General features: G+C 38.3%; 1 non-coding gene across 1 annotated transcript; it reads left to right on the top strand.

Annotated features, from left to right (window-relative positions):
- Positions 1-18,069: 18,069 nt before the first annotated feature.
- On the top strand, positions 18,070-18,203 carry LOC112582400. The gene has a single exon (XR_003106937.1). It is a non-coding gene; the product is annotated as a U8 small nucleolar RNA (small nucleolar RNA).
- The last annotated feature ends 395 nt before the right edge of the window (positions 18,204-18,598 follow it).

The following is an 18,598-nucleotide window of genomic DNA, read 5'->3' as shown; positions in this document are numbered from 1 at the left end:
TGATGGGACCAGATGCCATGATGTTAGTTTTCTGAATGTTGAGCTTTAAGCCAACTTTTTCACTCTCCTCTTTCACTTTCATCAAGAGGCTCTTTAGGTCTTCTATGCTTACTGACATAAGGGTGGTGTCATCTGCATATCTGAGGTTATTGATATTTCTCAATAATATAAAAAGGCAAAAAGATATGACATCAGAAGATGAGCCCCCTGGTTCGTAGGTGTCCAATATGTTACTGGGGAAGTGTTGAGGTCCTTTAATGGACTGGAACTTGGTGGTCTGGAGTCGACGATAAGAAAGTAAAGGAGAGAAAGAGGTTGATATTTTTTGGTTTATGCAGAAAGCCAATAAAGCCCCTGACATGGGACTTGTTCTGTTCACAGAGGCCTCAGGTGCCCTCTCGATGGGGTGAAGACACAGAGCGCCTTCTTGAGAGGGTCTTAGAAGCCCGGGCAGGAAAGTGAACTCAGAGGGCCTCTGCGCTCCAGGGGATCAGCCTGAAAAAGAGAGGGGGAGAGAGAGAGAGAGAGAGAGAGAGAGAGAAAGAGAAAGAGAAAAAGAGAGAGAAGGAAAGAAAGACACGGGGACCAGAGCTCTCATGGAGCAAAGGTGTTTTAATCAACATGGTGTGGGCATATATACTGTCTTACAAGGTAGCTATTTTCAGCAGAGATAAAATCAAAACTTACAAATTATCAAGAAAGCATGAGGTCATCCATATGAAAGACAGAGTTGTAAATAACCACTTTTACCATATGGTTCATAAAAAGGAAGAGGGTACTTATCACCATATAGAAAAACTAATGAAGGAAATGTCTGGATTCCTCAGTCCCAGGGGAGGCTTGCCTCTACTCTTAATTCCTGAATATTCAGGAATTAATAAGGAGCAGAGAATGCCTGACAGATCCAAAACAGCACACAGGAAGCCTGCTGTTAAATGCTCCCTAACAATTCCCCCTATTTTATTATATTTGTAAAAAAGGTCTTGACCAAATGAGTTTGGTTAGTATTAACCAACCTTATAGACAACAAATATAATTATCAAGACAATTACCAAAGTTACATTTCCTGACCTGATACTGTGGGTTAGAAACTATTTTCGAGGGTCTAGCCCGGATAATTTGTTTAGCTAAAGTTTTTAAATTAGGGGAAGAGGGCAGATTTTTAGAAAAAGTTTTAAAGATTTTCTTTTGTAGTAATTGTGCATTCAGAGAGGCATTATCATGTATATTTTGTAAATGAAATTTGATTTGTTCCCAGTTGTAGGCACTATGATTGAATTGAACAGGAGTAACACAAAATTGAGTAGCTTAAAGAAAGAGAGGAGTTAAGACAAGTATATAGTTTGTAATTAATACAAGTTACAGAATGTAAAAGTCTTATTAAATTGTAAATTTTTTATGGCTATAACAAAAGGAAGTGGAACACAGGCCTGTATAAAATATCACTGATTATAGCGAAAGAAATAGTTATTATGACCACGACTGGTTCCTATGAAATGTCCAGTCCAAGTCTCAAGTTTTTTTGTGCTCTGGTGTTCACAGCAAGTTTTCAAATGTCCCATTGTTCAGGCCCACTCTGTTTATCAAGGACGATCCTAGGACGAGGTGGGGCTAATCCACCTTTAAGCCACTCAAGAAGACTTCTGTCATAGTAATGTTTCATCGTAGTGTCAGTGACCTTCCATATCACTCACAGTGTTGTTAATATCTTCTGAGTAGTCAAATAACCACATACCATGGGTTCCCCAATCAACAATTGTATGATTAGCCACAAACATTTATTTTTTTGATTTGGTTTGATTGACATTTGTCTCAATGAACAGGAGTATAAGTAAAGTTTTTATAAGTCAACCCTTTGCATAATGTTCTTTGTTTTTTCCCTAACTTTTCTTCTAACTCTTTCCCTAAAGTCTCAGTAGTATAAACATGGTTTATAGACAAAGAAAGGGCAGTAAATAATCTAAGCAATGTCTGAAAGTCTTTTTTTGGAGGCAGGACGAAAGCCCAAGTTTGTCAGCTGACGTTTATGTACAATTTTGTTAGGCCCATGCACAAGGGAAGGACTTCATAGCCTAAAGAAATGTTAATTAGTTTTCTTTTTTTGCCCAGGGTGTGAGGGCCCTTTCCTCTACCAGGGAGAAGGCATATGTATAGAGTCATTAGTTGAAATGATTGGTCCTCTGTCTATTCGACCACCTGTAATATAGGGGGGTTGGGTATTAGTCCGAGCTCGAGCACGGGGGAGGTACAGGTCAAAAGACTGAGCATTGTCAGGACAATGTATTCAGGACTCGGAGGCAATCTCTGTTGAGAGACCAAATTTTCAGCTTGATTAGTAAGGGTTTTTATTTGTCCCCAAGTGGGGAGATCACTGGGGTGATGCCCCCAAAGGCGGTGTTTTTGGAGATCTTTAGAGCAGACATAGCCCGTTTTTGAATTTTTTTTTTCTGGGGTTTTTGTTTCATCTCCATTTTGAATGCTGGGGGCCCCCTTGGGTCGAATCTTAAGAAGAGGTTAAAAAATTTAAAACAAGTAAAGCTGTATTAACAATAGTTGTAGGTTTAGAAAATATGTTGGAATCTAGTAAAGTCTGTTTTAGATAAGGAAGACAGTAGTGTACCTGTGTATTCTCCCTTTTTAAAATTTTTTTATTTGTAACTTTAGTGTGTGATGTGTTTGTTTGACTATGTCTTGTGTCTGTGGATTATAAAGAATACTTGTAATGTGTATAATAGGAAAAGATTGTAAAAATTGTTTAAAGTGTCTAGAAATATAGGAGAGGGGAGTGTAAACAATTTTAGAGGTAAATCTAGTTTGATGTGAGTAAGAAATTGTTTTTGTAATTTATTTTGCACCAAACAGAGTTCCTCTCATGCCTCTTGAGGAAGTGAATGAGGGCTATTTAAATCAGGATCTCCTTTTAAAGTATTAAATAGGTTATTCAGTTGATAATTCAGAGAAGGCAATGGCACCCCACTCCAGTACTCTTGCCTGGAGGATCCCATGGACAGAGGAGCCTGGTGGGCTGCAGTCCATGGGGTCGCGGAGAGTCAGACACGACTGAGCGACTTCACATTCATTTTCACTTTCATGCTTTGGAGAGGGAAATGGCAACCCACTCCAGTGTTCTTGCCTGGAGAATCCCAGGGATGGGGAAGCCTGGTGGGCTGTAGTCCATGGGGTTGCGAAGAGTCGGGCACAACTGAGCGACTTCACTTTCACTTTTCACTTTCATGCATTGGAGAAGGAGGTGGCAACCCACTCCAGTGTTCTTGCCTGGAGAATCCCAGGGACGGGGGAGCCTGGTGGGCTTCCATCTATGGGGTCACACAGAGTCGGACACAACTGAAGTGACTTAGCAGCAGCAGCAGCAAAGAAGGTCTAATCCAATTAATATCACCTAAGAGCTTTTGAAAATCATATAAGGTTGATAATTTATCAGTACGGATATGAGTTAGTTGGGGAGTAATGTGTTGCCTATTAACAACAAACCCCAAGTAATTGTAAGGTGTAGAGGTTTGAATTATTTTTAGGGGTAATGATTAATCCAGAGTTTTTTAAGCATATTTGAGCTATATCAAACATGTGTTGAGTTTTTAAGATAGATGGAGCCAAAAACAATACATCATCCATATAGTTAATAACAAGAAAATTAGGAAATTGTTTTCTCACAGGCTCAAGGGCTTTGGCTATGTAGTACTGACACATGGAGAATTCATCATCCCTATCAGCCCTGGGATTTCTTTGGAAGGAATGATGCTAAAGCTGAAACTCCAGTACTTTGGCCACCTCATGCGAAGAGTTGACTCATTGGAAAAGACTCTAATGCTGGGAGGGATTGGGGGCAGGAGGAGAAGGGGATGGCAGAGGATGAGATGGCTGGATGGCATCACTGACTCGATGGACGTGAGTCTGAGTGAACTCCAGGAGTTGGTGATAGACAGGGAGGCCTGGCGTGCTGCGATTCATGGGGTCGCAAAGAGTTGGACACAACTGAGCGACTGAACTGAACTGAACTGTGGCAGTACAGTTCATTGGTACCATTTATAAGGTCTAATACGATTAAGATAAGGGAGAGAGAAAGTGAATCTCTCTTGGTCTAAAGAGTGTAAAGGTATATTAAAAAAGCAATCTTGTAAATCAATAATAATAATATGCCCGTTTTAAGGAATAGTGGTAGGTGATAAGATTTCTGGTTGTAATGTACCCATAGGTTTCATAGATGCATTAACTTTTCTAAGGTCTGTTAGGAGATGCCATTTGTTAGACTTTTTTTTTTTAATTACAAAAAAAGGAGAGTTCCAAGGAGAAAAAGATTTCTCAATATGCTTTAATTTTAGTTGTGTATCTATAAGTTCTTTAGTCACCTGTAATTTCTCTTTTGTGAGGGGCCACTGCTCTGTTCAAATAGGCTTGTCATATTTCCAGGTTATTTTAATAATTGTATTGTTTGTTAAATGAGCAGTGGCCCCAAGGAAAAATGTGGAATGTATATCTGAGTTTGTCATATCTTATATCTTTTTATTAAAAGCATATATCTTACTTTTCCTTAGCAACTATGAAGTGTCTTGTATATTAGCATTTTATAGATTGGTGAACATATTTATTATATAATATTATAATATATTATATATAAATATATGTCTATATTTATATATATCAATATATTATGCATTATATAATATATTTATTAATAGTTTAAAATCTCTTTAGTTTTTCTGTAAGAAAAACTTTTTGTAAGAGGAAGTTAATGTTTAGTAATTAATGTTTTAAAATCTTATTTTATTTGGAAATGACCTACCTATTCAATAAACTTTTATTATTTAGTTTAGTACAACTCTAGAAATTTAAGTTATCTCAATCTTAAGAGATTATTTTAGATTATAATAATAGATTATTCTATTAAAATATAATTATTTTTAATAGTTTATCTAAAAGTTTTTATCTCATTTATATATTTATATATACATATAATTACGTTTTTGTTGACAAATTAATTTACCTTAAACCTAGGCATAATAATGGCACCCCACTCCAGTACTCTTGCCTGGAAAATCCCATGGGTGGAGGAGCCTGGTGGGCTGCAGTCCATCGGGTCACTAAGGGTCGCACACGACTGAACAACTTCACTTTCACTTCTCACCTTCCTGCATTGGAGAAGGAAATGGCAACCCACTCCAGTGTTCTTGCCTGGAGAATCCCAGGGACTGGGGAGCCTGGTGGGCTGCCGTCTATGGGGTCACACAGAGTCAGACACGACTGAAGTGACATAGCAGCAGCAGCAGGCATAATAAAAGTATTATATAATGTTGATGACTTAAGACATGTCTTAATTAGATTAGCAAACAATTATATTCAAATTATATTTAAATAAACATTATATATATATATTTAATATTTTTCAGTTCATGTGAATTTGAATTTAAATAGAACTCATTAACTTCATATTATATAAAAACAAAGCTGGTATATTTATGGCAGCACTGCCAGATGCTGAGGGTTTTAGGTAAAAGATGGAATTTGCCCCAGGTTTTTGTTGAAGGGAATCTGGGGAGTCCCTGCTTGGAGTTTTCCGGAATAGGTTTTCTTTCAATGTCAAATTTAGACTTACAATCTTTGGCCCAGTGAATTCCTCTGTGATAGTGAGGGCAGATTTTTGGAGGTTTTTATTTTTATATATTTTTTCTTTTTTTTTTTTTTTTTTTTTTTTTTTTAGCTTTCTTAGGGCCATCCCTTTTTAAATGGTTCTTATTTCCACATGTAAAGCATTCTTTATTTCCCTTTCTTAAGGCAGCAGCTATTGTTTCAGCTGCCATTTGCATCTTTTGAGTTTCTAATCCTAGACTGCGACAAGCCTTCAAATAATCAATAATAGTCCCCGTCTCACCAATTGGAGCTATAGCTTTTTGACATTCCTGAATTGCATTTTCATAAGCAAGTAATTTCTCTAGTTGCCTTTTGGCTTCTTTTTCAATTACAGTACGGGAAATAGCAGTTTCTAATCTAGCTAAAAAATCAGCATACGTTTCATTAGATCACTGAACTTTAAATAAGTGATGAAGTAAAGTAGAAAAGTGATGGGGCTTTCCAGCCGTTTTACCCATGTCTTAGTACTTACCAGCCTCAATAGGCCCTGGGGTCACTCCATCCAAGAATCTGCCTATGTGTACCAAGTTCCTGTTCTGGGCGCAACTTGTTGAGGTCCTTTAATGGACCGGAACTTGGTGGTCTGGAGTCAACGATAAGAAAGTAAAGGAGAGAAAGAGGCTGATATTCCTTGGTTTACACAGAAAGCCAATAAAGCCCCTGACACAGGATTTGCTTTGTCCACGGAGGCCTCAGGCGCCCTCTTGATGGGGTGAGGATGCAGAGCGCCTTCTCAAGAGGCTCTTAGAAGCCCAGGCAGGAAAGTGAACTCAGAGGGCCTCTGTGCTCCAGGGGATCAGCCTGAAAAAGAGAGGGAGAGAGAGAGAGAAAGAGAGAGAAAGAAAGAAAGACATGGGCACCAGAGCCCTGACGGAGCAAAGGCGTTTTAATCAACATGGTGTGGGCATATATATACTGTCTTACAAGGTAGCTATTTTCAGCAGAGATAAAATCAAAACTTACAAGTTATCAAGAAAGCATGAGGTCATCCATATGAAAGAGAGAGTTGTAAATAACCACTTTTACCATATGGTTCATAAAAAGGAAGAGGGTACTTATCACCGTATAGAAAAACTAATGAAGGAAATGTCTGGATTCCTCAGTCCCGGGAGAGGCTTGCCTCTCCTCTTGATTCCTGAATTAATAAGGAGCAGAAAATTCCTGACAGATCCAAAACAGCACACAGGAAGCCTCCTGTTAAATGCTTCCTGACAGGGAAGAATAGAGAAATAGTTCCAGAAAGAATGACGAGGATGGGCCAAGGCTGAAACAGTGCTCTGCTGTGGATGTGTTTGGTGGTGAAAGTCAAGTCCAATGGAGTAAAGAATAGTACTGCATAGGAACATTAAAGTATTAGGTCCATGAATCAAGGTAAACTAGACGTGGTCAAGCAGGAGGTGGCAAGAGTGAACATCGATATTTTAGAAATCAGTGAACTAAAATGGATGAGAATGAGTGAATTTAATTCAGATGACCATTATGTCTACTACTGTGGGCAAGAATCCCTTAGAAGAACTGTAATAGCCCTCATAGTCAACAAAAGAGTCTGAAATGCAATACTTGGGTATAATCTCCAAGACAAAAGAATGATCTTGGTTCATTTCTAAGGCCAGCCATTAAACATCACAGTAATCCAAGTCTGTGCCCCAACAACTAAGTCAAAAGATTCTATGAAGACAGACAATACCTTCTAGAACTAACACCAAAAAAAAAAAAGGATGTCCTTTTAATCATATGGGACTGGGATGCAGAAATAGGAAGTCAAGAGATACCTAGAGTAACAGGCAAGTTGGGCATGGAGTACAAAATGAAGCAGGACAAAGCCTAACAGAGTTTTGCCAAGAGTAGACACTGGTCATAGCAAACACCCTCATAGACATCATCAGATGGTCAATACCAAAATTAGATTGATTATATTCTTTGCAGCCAAAGATGGAGAAGCTCTACACAGTCAGCAAAAACAAGACCTGGAGCTGACTGTTGCTCAGATCATGAGCTCCTTATTGCAAAATTAAGGGCTTAAATTGAATAAAGTAGAGGAAACTACTAAGCCATTCAGGTATGACTTAAGTCATATCCCTTGTAATTATACAGTGAAGTGAAGTTGCTCAGTCATCTCTGACTTTTTGTGACCCCATGAACTGTAGCCTGCCAGGCTCCTCTGTCCATGGGATTTTCCAGGCAAGAATATTGGAATTGGTTGCCATTTCCTTCTCCAGATGATCTTCCCAACCCACGTATCAAACCCAGGCCTCCTGCATTGCAGGCAGACTCCTTATGGGCTGAGCCATGAGGGAAGTCAGTTATACAGTGGAGGTGATGAATAGATTCAAGGGATTAGATCTGGTAGACAGAGTGCCTAAAGAACTATGGACCAAGGTATGTAACATTATACAGGAGGCAGTGATCAAAACCATCCCCAAAAAAAGAAAATGCAAGGAGGCAAAATGGTTGTCTGAGGAGGCTTTAAAAATAGCTGAGAAAAGAAGAGAAGCAAAAGGAAAAGGAAAAAGGGAAAGATATACCCAACTGAATGCAGAGTTCCAGAGAATAGCAGAGAGAGATAAGAAAGCCTTCCTAAGTGAATAATGCAAAACAAACAAACAAAAAAAAATAGAGGAAAATAGTAGAATGGAAAAGACTTATAGAGATCTCTTCAAGAAAATTGGATATCCCAAGGGAACATTTCATGGAAAGATGAGCACAAGAAAGGACAGAAAGTGCAAGGATCTAATAGAAGCCCAAGGGAACATTTCATGGAAAGATGAGCGCAAGAAAGGACAGAAAGTGCAAGGATCTAATAGAAGCAGAAGAGATTAAGAAAAGGTGGCAGGAATACACAGAAGAACTGTACTAAAAATTTCTTAATAACCTGGATAACCACGATGATGTGGTCACTCACCTAAAGTCAGACATCCTGGAGAGAGAGGTTACATGGGCATCAGGAAACATTACTAGGAACAAAGCAAGTGGAGGTGATGGAATTCCAGCTGAGCTATTTTAAAATCCCAAAAGATGATGGTGTTAGACTGCTGCACTCAATATCCAGCTAATTTGGAAAACTCATCATGGCCACAGGACTGGAAAAGGTCAGTTTTCATTCCAATCCCAAAGAAAGGCAGTGCTAAACAACGTTCAAACTACTTTACAATTGCATTCATTTCACATGCTAGTAATGTTCAAAATCCCTTCAGCGAAACTTCAGCAATACATGAACCAAGAACTTCCAGATGTAGAAGCTAGATTTAGAAAAGGCAGAGGGACCAGAGATCAAATTGCCAACATCCGTTGGGTCATAGAAAAAGCAAGGAAATTCCAGAAACATACCTACTTCTGCTTCATTGACTACGCTAAATCCTTTGACTGTGCAGATCACAACAAACTGTGGAAAATTCTTAAAGACATGGAAATACCAGACCACTTTACCTACTTCCTGAGAAACTGTATGTGGGTCAGGAAGCAACAGTTAGAACCAGACTGACTGGTTCAAACTGGGAAAGGAGTATATCAAGGCTCTATATTGTAACCCTACTTATTTAACTTATGCACAGAGTACATTATGCAAAATGTTATGCTGGATGAATAATAAGCTGGAATCAAGATTGCTGAGAGAAATAACAACCTCAGACATGTAGATGACAAAAATCTAATGGCAAAAAGCAAAGAAAACCAAAGAGCCTATTCATGAAGGTGAAGAGGGGAGTAGGAAAAGCTGGCTTAAAACTCAGGGAGGGGAGTTCAGGATGGGGAACACATGTACACCCGTGGCAGATTCATGTCAATGTATGGCAAAACCAATACAATATTGTAAAGTAATTAGCCTCCAAAAAATAAATAAATAAATATTTTTTTTTAAAAAAAGGAAAAATAAACTCAGCATTCAGAAAACTAAGATCATGACATCTGGTCCCATCACTTTGTGGCAAATAGTTGGAGAAACAATGGAAATAGTGACAGACTTTATTTCTGTGGGCTCCAAAATGACTGCAGATGTTGACTGCAGCCATGAAATTGAAATAACTTGCTCCTTTGAAGGAAAGTCAGTGTACTAAAAAGCAGAAGGATCACTTTGTCAACAAAGGTCCATCTAGTCAAGGCTATGGTTTTTCCAGTCGTCATGTATGGATGTGAGAGTTGGACCATGAAGAAAGCTGAGCACCGAAGAATTGATGCTTTTGAACTGTGGTGTTGGAGAAGACTCTTGAGAGTCCCTTGGACTGCAAGGAGGTCCGACCAGTCCATTCTGAAGGAGATCAGCCCTGGGATTTCTTTGGAAGGAATGATGCTAAAGCTGGAACTCCAATACTTTGGCCACCTGATGTGAAGAGTTGGCTCCTTGGAAAAGACTCTGATGCTTGGAAAGATTGAATGAAGGAGGAGAAGGGGACGACAGAGGATGAGATGGTTGGATGGCATCACCAACTCAATGGTCATGAGTTTGAGCAAACTCTGGGAGATAGTGAAGGACAGGGAAGCCTGGTGTGCTGCATCCAGTCCATGGGGTCAAAAATAATTGTACATGACTTAGCACCTGAACAACAATAACCCATTAGAAACTGGAAATTCAAACTTTGCCTTTCAACAGGTGCCTTGTAATAAAATCTTGTTACTAAATAATGGCCAAATGTCTTTGTGTTTCACATCTGGTAAGAACTATGTGGTGAGATAGAGCACTTATTTAAGAGTTCTAAGTGATTATATAAATATTATTTTACTTATGTTATTAAGGGAAACTCAGAAATTTATTGGCCCTTGCAAGAGAAACTCCTAATTAAAATTTTAGATTATCAGACTCTGGAGTTAAGTTTAGGCTTAGAATGGGTACTGTTTTACAAGGCACTACTAAATAATACTCAACTAGTTAATCATTTGGAGGCTTGAGCAACAAAGCATCACAACAGTTTTTGAAATTAATGTATGATGGAGAACATTTGTACATTGCTAACCAAGAATTTGCTTTAACCATTCTCCTTTAGTGTGACATATTTAAAAGTTTTCCCCTCTGGGCAAATAATGTACTGAATTTTTCAATCCATCCTACTTTATTTTTATATTTTCATTGCTTTTGTAATTTGCCATAGATTTATTGGTTATTTAGATGGCTGTAATTTGCCCGGTGAAAGGTAGAAATGGCAGTGGAAATAGAAGTTAAAACTGTAGTGTTACTATTCTGTAGCAACAAAGGGAGGGTATTGGAAAGAAAAATATAAATTAAAAAAATAAAAAATAATTAATTCTTTTGGTGCCCCAAAAAAGGCATGAGACTTTCTCTTTTTAGAGCATTTACTTTAGAAAACTTGTAAATAGAAAACCATTCTCTTTTCAATATTCTTGCCAATTTTTCCACCCATGAATGTTTTCCTTTGGATAAAGGCTAATACATTGTGCCACCCCACTTACCACATGCATTTTGGAAGAATTGTCTAACACATGGTGATTGTTGTTCAGTCGCTAAGTCATGTCCAACTCTTTGTGACCCTATGGACTGCAACACACCAGGCTTCCCTGTCCTTTACTATCTCCCGGCCTTTGCGCAAACTCATGTCCATTAAGTCGGTGATGCCATCCAACTGTCTCATCCTCTGCCATTCTCTTCTTTTGCCTTCAATCTTTCCCTGCATCACGGTCTTTTACAATGAGTCAGCTCTTTGCATCAGGTGGCCAAAGTATTGGAGCTTCAGCCTCAGCATCAGTCCTTCCAGTGAATATTCAGGACTGATTTCCTTTAGGAGTGATTGGTTTCATCTCCTTGGAGTCCAAGGGACTCTCAAGAGTCTTCTCCGGCACCCCAATTGGAAAGCATAAATTCTTCAGCACTCAGCTTTCCTTGGTTCAACTCTCACATCCATACATGACTACTGGAAGAACCATAGCTTTGACTATACTGACTTTTGTCACTAAAGTGATGTCTCTGCTTTTTAATATGCTGTCTAGCATATTAAAAAAAATCTAGGTTTGAGTCGGACATGACTAAAGAGACTTAGCAAAGCACCAACAGTGATATTGAGTCCTCTTTCTTGAGGTCTAGCTATCTTATATCTCGAGAATGTGAATGTAATGGGTTATATCTGCTTGGCTATATAAAAGGGTGAGATTTCTTGTTGACTTTGATATCTCTTTAGTTGCTTGCTTGTGATGCACATCATATCCCAGTTTATGTTTATTTAATATTAAAATTATTTTCTTTCCTATATGATAATATTTTATCTGAACCCTGTGATTCTGGAAAACAGTGAAGGTTAAGAGATCCTCCTGCTTTGTGTTTCAGGAAATTGCTTACCTGAAAGAACCATTCTTCCCCATATAATTTAAATAAGACTCATGGATGTTCCTTTGTTTACCTATGACAAGGTCAGATACAGATACTCAGAAATACCACTTTTTGTTTCATAAGTGATCAGTTGAAACAAAATGCTTGTTATCCAAACTTGGGTTAAGCTTCTCTTTTTCTTCCAGTCTCCTGAATTTTGGCCTCCTCTCACCAGAGCTACCTGTCTTGAGAATAGGCAGGCCTCAGGGTAAAACATTCTCTGATTCAGTATCCAGTCACGCTACCCACTTCATCCCCTCTCCCCACACCCAGTCTTTCTAGTGTTGTTTACTCCCATTTAGAAAAGAAAAACCCTTTTTGCCTAATACTTGAGATTCTTGGAGATCTTATGGTTACAGCTTTTCTCTATTGCAATATTTCCCCTCCCCCTATTTCAAAATTCCCTTTGTACCTTGGTAATAATTTTTTCAAGAAAGATCTTTCCTTAATAATCTATATTGTTTTTTTATTTTATGTATAATATGTGGACAGGAATTTTTGAATCAGCAGGATGGTTTGTTTTTCTAATTATTTCTGTAACACATATAATGTAATGTCATCATAGAGGTGACATCTCATCACCTTTGTCATAATATATTAATTAGAAGCAAGTCAGAGGCCCCACCCTAAACCAATATACAAAGGCATGATCACCAGGAATTGGCGATCAAGGGAGTCCCATGAGGTTCTGCCTGCCACAGTTTACTCTCCAGGCTTCAATATTTCCTGCCCCTACCTTATACAAAATTCATTCACCTCTCTCAAGATCCCCCAAAGTTTTGCCTCATTACACAATTGACTTAAAATCCAAGTCTCATCATCTAAACCAGGTCCAACTGCAGATGATGAGACTCTTGGGTGGAAGTTCATTAAGCATACCACTTGGGCAGAATGAATCTCCATTTGTGGATATATAAGATAAAGAGACAAGACATCTGTTCTAACAAATCCAATGTACAATGGAGAGATAGCAGTAGGAATCTATAGACATTCTTGTTTAGAAACAAGCAAATGGGAAGTATAAGAGTCACTGGGCAACAGCAATGGACAAATGTTTCAGTTCCTTGATTTGATTTCAAAGCCTGGAAAAAACTCTGGTTATCACCTCAGTCTTGTGAGTTCTCCTTTCTACCCTCTGAGTCATCCTTCCTTTTTTATGGAAGATAGCATGAGTTTGTGGAGAAGGCAATGGCACCCCACTCCAGTACTCTTGCCTGGAAAATCCCATGGACGGAGGAGCCTGGTAGGCTGCAGTCCATGGGGTCGCTAAGAGTTGGACACGACTGAGTGACTTCACTTTCACTTTTCACTTCCATGCATTGGAGAAGGAAATGGCAACCCACTCCAGTGTTCTTTCCTGGAGAATCCCAGGGATGAGGGAGCCTGGTGGGCTGCCGTCTATGGGGTCACACAGAGTCGGACATAACTGAAGTGACTTAGCAGCAGCAGCAGCATGAGTTTGTGGTTGAGAATGTAAAATAGCTACTTTGTAAACTGTGATCAAATGCACTGGAACTAGTAACACCTACCTTGTCTCTCCCAGTGAAGAGTTTCTTTCTAATTTATCTAGGATTCAAGAGTAACTGCTAAGGGCCATTTTATACTTTAGGCTTTAGTCTCTCAACTTTGAGACATACCATCTGAGGGTCCCCCATAGCCTTACCTCATTCACCTTATAGATAAGCTTAAAACTTACTTTACACTGAAAAGCTGCAGTTTCCCAAATGTCCAAATTGATTTGCCTCAGGGCTTTTACACCTACCTGCTCTTACTTGGGCTCCTATCCCTTTACTCCTTTTAAATTGCACTAATGTGATACATTTTAACTTCTAATTGCTCCTAGACACACAATCGGTAACATCCCCAAGAATATCAAGGTGTCTTCCACAGAGCATGCGGTCTGTTAATATTTAGAGAATAAATGAGCCAATGAAGTGCTATCTAATTTGTTTTAATTTCTCCTACTTTCTTTGATTAAGTAATTCATGTACACATCTTTTAATTTTACAAAATGATGGACTGAAAGTATTAGGAAGGCCATGAGTCACCATCTTTCACATTACCTGTTTCTTAAGCCCAACAATTTTACTACTGAGTTATTTTATATTTCCAAAGAAACAGCTACTCAATCGCATAATATTCTGCTTTATATCACAAAATAAGATAAAAATTTCCCAATTTGTTTTCCAAAATACATAGTTCCTATGCTCTTAAACCTGATACACAGAGTTAAGTATGTAACCAAAGATTTGATTAATAAACTTATATTCTGAAGCTAGTTAAATCTCCTGTTAAAAGACACATTTAGGAATTAATTAGAAAAAAGAAAAGAAATTTAAAAAGAATGAAAATTTTATTTTAAAAAAAGAAGGAAGAAGGAAGGAAGGGAAATCTCCAAGGTACCACATAAAACAGGAAGACAAAATGATAAACATTGTTTCTTCTAGCCCAGTACCAATTCTCCATTAGTTGAAACATTCACTGCTCTCTTCAACAACAAATTAAAGAAACCAGCGCAGACTCATTGTGTGTAGGAGAAGAAACTGGACATGACCCTGGAACATGTGCTGTCTGTGTCAGTAGTGCTTACCTTCATTACAACTTGGTCAGGTTCTCTTTTCCTCATTTCTAAAAGCTTCCTCATATTGGTGTGGGAAGGAACTGTGGATAGTGTAAGTGACCTTGCCCAAACCTCCAGGATGTTCATCTTGCTGGTTTCTGCATGGGCCCTTGGACCCCATAGGAATTCATACTATGGAGGATCACTGTTGGCACCTGCTGGCACTCCAGTTACTTTTCCTGCATAAATCTTGAGTGATAGGCTTTCTGGGCTCTTAACAATGAAGTGTTTTCTCCGTCTCACCCTCATTATATTCAAGAATTCCTTGATCTCTTCCTTAGTAGGGCAGTTACCTTTCATGAAAGGAGACTCATCAGAAGACTCTCTTGGGAAGCCCCTGCCACCATTCAGACACCCAACGTTAGTGACATCCAGTTTGCTGACAAGGCCATAAAGTGCTTGGTAGATTCTACTTCTTTCAACGTAAGGTAAAAGAGCAGCTCCATGTATTCAGAGGCTTTTCAGAAGATCATGAGGATGTGGTCCCATTATTCTTTATTGACTTTTTTCAGTGTATTTGCCTTTGTAATGGGCATTCATTTTATAATTGAGCAAAAGGAACTATACAAACAAAGTCACCTTTCTGGGTTAAGTCTCTGCATGGGTGCTCACACAGAAACAACTACCAATTGTGTGTATTTGTTAGTATAAGTGTTGTTATTGTTGTTCAGTCACTAAGTCATGTACAACTCTTTACCACCCCATAGACTGCAGCATGCTAGGCTTCCCAGTCCTTCCCTATCTCCCAGAGTTTGCTCAAACTCATGTCCACTGAGTCAGTGATACCATCCAACCATCTCATCCTCTACCACCCCCTTCTGCTCTTGCCCCCAGTCTTTCCTAGCATCAAGTATTGGAGCTTCAGCTTTTTTGTATAGTATGAGTATGACTATATAGAAATGTATAGGTGTGTATGTATATATGCCTATATATTCCAACCAGAATGCTATGAGATTAGAAATCGACTACAAGGAAAAAAGCTAAAAAAACCCCCACAAGCACATGGAGGCTAAGCAATATTTTGCTAAATAGCCAATAGATCACTGAAGAAATCAAAGAAGAAATAAAAAATTACCTAGAGACAAATTAAAATGAAAACATGATGATCCAAAACCTATGGAACATAGAAGTTCTGAGAGGGGAGTTTATAGCAATACAATCTTACCTCAGGAAACAATAAAAATCTCAAACAGCCTAACCTTATACCTAAAACAACTAGAGAAGAACAAACAAAATCTAAAGTTAGTAGAAGGAAAGAATCATAAAGATCAGAGCAGAAATAAATGATATAGGATGAAGAAAACAATAGAAAAGATCAATGAACCTAAAAGCTGATTCTTCTAAAATATAAACAAAATTGATAACTTTCAGCCAGACTCATGAACAAAAAACAAGGGAGAGGACTCAAATTAATAAAATTAGAAGTGAAAGAGGAGAAATTAAAACAGAAACCACAGATATACAAAGGAACCTAAGAGACTACTATAAGCAACTGTATGCCAATAAAATGGAAAACTTAGAAGAAATAGACAATTTCTTAGAAATGTATAGTCTCCCAAGAAAGAAGCAGGAAATACGAACAGACCAATCATAAGTACTAACATTGAAACTGTGATTTAAAAAATTCTAACAGACAATAGCCCACATGCAGATGGCTTCCCAGGCAAATTCTATCAAACATTTAGGGAAATGTTAATACCTATCCATCTGAAACTATTCCAAAAAATTGCAGAGGAAGGAACACTCCCAAACTTATCCTGTGAGGCCACCATCACATGGATATCAAAACCAGCCAAAGATACAAAAAAAAAAAAAAAAAAAAAAAACAACAACAACAAACAACCCCACAAGCAAACAGTTATTTGGATACATGGGAATACTGTAACATAATTACAATTAGGTTTATAATTTTGCTTTGATAGGTGAAAAAATAACATTATTTTTTCATGTTTAACATATTCCTATGTTTATTATTCATTTGGATTTATGTTTACTGTTTATTGTTCATGATTTTTGCCAATATTTGGTGTATTAGGATTTTAATTAAATTTTTATGTATAAAAATTAAAATCTGTTCTGAACATTTAAAGTAAATAAATCAGCTGTCACAGTTGTTAAATCAAGAAATAGGTATAACTATTTTACACAGTTATTGAGAAGAAATAGAACAGAAAAGAATTGGGAAAAAAAAAGAATTCAGGAACCATGTGGGACAGTCTGAGTTGGAGATGTCATCTAGATTATTTTTTCCAGACATGTTCACACTCAGCTCTTTATATGCAGTCATTATGGTAATTAGCCTCAGGATATCTCCCGCCAGTTTCTCTTTCTCTGCAGTTTTAGGTCCTCTTTCACTACTTACTGGTATTTGTGTTCTGTCTCAACTGTCACCACTTCCCGAGCCTTCCCACTCATACTGCCCCAAATTCAGTGGAGGAGGGCCTGTACAGAGGGTGAAAATACCAGTCTCCAGCAGCCATTTGCACAGCTCCCAGCCAGGAACACTAGCAAGGATGCAGTGAACCACCAGAATACCCAAGAGATGTAGCGCTCTCCCAGCATCTAGAATCACTGGGTGACACAGAAAAGCTCCCTATACTCTGCCTGATGGTAGGCACAGAGAATTCAAAGGTATGTGAGATGTTTGGCATGCCTCTCTATGCCTTTCATCTAGTAGATATGCCCAGAGACTTCTCAACTTCCAGCTGCTGGTGGTAATTCAGAGATTTCCCAAGCTGATTAACAGAAGTGATCTTGAACCTCTGCCCAGATTTTCTACCTTCTCCCCTTATAGTCCCTTCTCTCCCTTCTGCTAAACTCTAAATCCAGAATGCTGCCTGCCAGCCTACCATGGGCTCTCTGGATGAGGTTTTTCATGTGGCATCTCATGACCTCTGGCAATTTTTCTGATCTCAGATCTTCACAACCTAAGGGCGTCCTTCCCAGTTCTCTTGTCCAGCAACTGATTGTTCTCATTGAGTTCTTGCATTTCAAAGTAAAGGAGGAATGTCTTGTTGATATTTCAGAATGTGAAGTACGCCTAGGAGAATCTTGGCATTCAAGACATTAATGCTGAAGTCCAGCTCCATATGGGTGAGAGTTTAATTTTATACTCAACCTATTTGAAAATAAGGAACTAAAATAACAATGAGACAGTATCTTTCATCCCATAATTTGGCCAAAATTTAAAAGACTGATGAAATAAAATGTCTGTGAGAATGTAAAGCATTCACACACATGAATCTGAGAGACTATAAATTGGTATGGCATTTTTGGAACAGAAGTTCAGCAATATTTGTAAAAATTTTAAGTCTTCACACTCTTCCCAGTTTAATCGAGTTTGCATGTTACTATGTCTTTCCTGAGAGAAAGTATGCATATCTGTCTAAGATTTCATATTCAAAGATACTGATTTCAGTCCTATTACTCATAGCGATAAATCTCAAACAGTTTTTAATGTCCATCAGGAGGAAAATGGTTAATTATCACACAAACAGAAGTAAGATAATCCTTACCTGTCTTTTTCTTGGAATGAAGATTGGAACATGATGACTGGAGTTCCCATGATGTGCGATTAACATCTGTGCATAATGAAGACTTGCAACACCTTGATTGCTCCTATCATATTCTTCCTGATGATCTTCCCTTCAAATGGCCAAAAGGTATGAAAAGATGTTCAATATCACTAATTATCAAGAAAATGAAAGTCAAAGCCACAATGAGATAATACTTCACACCAGTTAGGATGGTTATATTTTTTAAAAAGGATAATTAAGTGTTAGCTAGGATGTTGAGAAATTGAGCTTTTGTGTATTGTTTCTGCACTGCATGCTTGCATAGTCATGTCCAACTCTTGGGACCCCATGGACTGTAGCCCGCCAGGCTTCTCTGTTCATGGGGTTTCCCAGGCAAGAATACTGGAGTAGGTTGCCATTTCCTCCTTCAGGGTTTCTTTCCCCACCCAGGGATAGAACCCACATCTCCTATGTCTCCTGCATTGCAAGAGGATTCTTTACCTGTTG

The sequence above is a fragment of the Bubalus bubalis genome, chromosome X, assembly GCF_019923935.1.
Source record: "Bubalus bubalis isolate 160015118507 breed Murrah chromosome X, NDDB_SH_1, whole genome shotgun sequence".
Taxonomy (NCBI): Eukaryota; Metazoa; Chordata; class Mammalia; order Artiodactyla; family Bovidae; genus Bubalus; species Bubalus bubalis.
This window is presented reverse-complemented; position numbering and strand designations above follow the sequence as displayed.